General features: G+C 52.0%; 1 protein-coding gene across 1 annotated transcript in view; it reads left to right on the top strand.

The window, feature by feature from the left end:
* Positions 1-2,500, top strand: part of zgc:153039 (uncharacterized protein LOC767698 homolog) — a 37,522-nt gene that overhangs the window by 28,894 nt on the left and 6,128 nt on the right. The window lies entirely within an intron of this gene.

The raw sequence follows: 2,500 nt of genomic DNA, 5'->3' as shown, positions 1-2,500 counted from the left end.
ATCTCAAAAAAAAAAAAAAAAAAAAAAAAAAGTCTATGCTTCATGTGTTGAAGCTGCATTCTCTCTCCTGACCACCAGGGGGCGACTCCTATGAACGCTGAACTTTAGGCTTCAAAACGGCAGTCGACAAACCAACGCACACACACACACACACACACTCCTTGCTTTAATTCTACGTTAAGTGCATCTGTATCTACCGCCACTAGAGGGCGCTCCACGCGGACGCAACAACTCCAACGCCTCCGAGCGCTCGCCGCTCTAATCTGCTCGTTATCACGGGGTGACCGCTGGCTCAGGCTGCAGGGCACAAAGTTACTCCCCCCCCCCCCCCAACCTCTCTCCTTTGGGGGGAGGGGGCACCACGGCCCCCGGAGCTGATCAGGCCCTGTTGTCTGGCCGCCGGCTTCGGGGCCTCCGTCCTCTTCAACGCCGCTTGTTTGTGTGTTTTTTATTTAGTTTTCTCTCTCTCTCTCTCTCTGGCTCCCTCCCCACGTCTCTTTCCAGGCAAAGAGAAATTAAAAGCTGTTTAGCGTCTCTCTCCCCTCTCTCTCTCTCCCTCTCTCTCCCCCCCTGAGAGCTGCTCTGTAATTAGCATAACTAATTTAGCAGAAATATTTTCTCCCTTTCCCCTTAAATGTGCTGTTGTGTAGACGAGAGGATTTAAATTATGATGTAGCGGAAAGTGTGTGTGTCTGTGTGTGTGTGGACTGTTTGTGTGTGTGGACTGTGTGTGTCTGTGTGTGTGTGTGTGTGTGGACTGTGTGTGTGTGTGTCTGTGTGTGTGTGTGTGTGTGTGTGGACTGTTTGTGTGTCTGATATCTGAGTCACGGCCGATGATTTTATTTTTTGTATTTTATCGTTGATGTGTGAGCATCTGTCTCTTGGACTATCTGTGGTTGTGAGTGTGTGAGTGTGTGTCTGTGTGTGTGTTTGTGTGTGTGTTGTGGCTTCGGTTAGCTACAGCTTTATCATCAGTGGCTCCAGCTGTGTGGAGTGTTCCTCTGGGTTAAAGCAACTGGGATGGAGCAACTGGGATTTAGCAACTGTGATGGAGCAACTGTGATGGAGCAACTGGGATGGAGCAACTGTGATGGAGCAACTGGGATGGAGCAACTGGGATGGAGCAACTGGGATGGAGCAACTGGGATGAAGCAACTGGGATGGAGCAACTGTGATGGAGCAACTGGGATGGAGCAACTGGGATGGAGCAACTGGGATGGAGCAACTGGGATGGAGCAACTGTGATGAAGCAACTGGGATGGAGCAACTGTGATGGAGCAACTGGGATGAAGCAACTGGGATGGAGCAACTGGGATGGAGCAACTGGGATGAAGCAACTGGGATGGAGCAACTAAACCCGGCTGCACACCCACTCAACCAGCCTGAATATAAAGCACATGAACCCGTTGGGAGTCTTTGGAGCAGGTGATTGGCCAGTCTGTGCCGGAGGAGGCGGGACTTAGCCAAACGGCCGGCTGAGCTGAAGAGTCTCCTAAACGGATTCTTAAGGTCAGTCCAGACTCTACTGGGCCGGTGCCAGTGTTGGGCCCTGACGTAACGTCTCACACACTCAATGAGCCACACACACACACACACACACACACTCTCTTGGCTTCCAGCCGGGTCCCTCGCTCCACCGCCTCGTTCTCTAAACGTCTCTTGGGATTTGATTGGCGGCGATATTATTTCACGAGGCTTTCAGCTGAGTCAGCAAAGTGACATCAGCTGCTGGGGGGGGGGGGGGACCCCGGAGACAAAGAGGTGGGCGGCGAGCTCTTATCGTAATTACACCTGCAGACGGAGAAGACGATGAGTGTCAAACCGAGAAGTTTGAAGGCGGGACGTCAGGACCGGCGTAGCCTCCACTCACGGCACGAAGGATCTTCGTCTCTCATCGTGGTCTTCCTCTCCACGGTCTCCAGACCTGCCCACGAGGCCCTGAACGCAGCGTCAGAAGACTTCCCACCTCCACGACAATCTCTTTCCATCCAACTCCGAGCGGTATGGGGACCTGTCAATCACCTTGTAGCCCCGCCCCTAAAACCTTCTCGTAGTATTCACCTTTACAGTCTTTAACCCCTTAGTCCCTCCCACTGCTCCATGATGAAAAGAGTCGACCAATAGGATCGCTCGTGGCTCCTCCTTCGCCCCCCCTCTCCTCGAATAGAGTCACTGTTTCTCTGAGGACTCTAAATGGGTTAAACCATCCGGGGGGGTGGGGGGGGGGGCATTTGAGCCGCGCTGTGTAGTTACAGCTGGGACTATTTTTCTCTTATTTACATTTTTTTAATGTAATGGCAGTTTATCTGACGCGGCTGAAGTCACTGCTGGGAAATTGGGGTCAGTGACGTTGTTAAAATCGCCGTGCTACGAGCTCATTACCCACGTGTGCTGGCTTTACTTGTTTTTATTATTTTTATTCTTGCTCCTGCCCACTCCATATGGATCCTGTGTGTGTGTGTGTGTGTGTGTGAGTTCCTCTGAGGGAGTCACACACCGT

The sequence above is a fragment of the Pseudoliparis swirei genome, chromosome 20 (genome assembly GCF_029220125.1).
Source record: "Pseudoliparis swirei isolate HS2019 ecotype Mariana Trench chromosome 20, NWPU_hadal_v1, whole genome shotgun sequence".
In the NCBI taxonomy this organism is placed as follows: Eukaryota; Metazoa; Chordata; class Actinopteri; order Perciformes; family Liparidae; genus Pseudoliparis; species Pseudoliparis swirei.
Note: the sequence above shows the minus strand (reverse complement) of the source record. Positions and strands in the feature narration are given on the sequence as shown.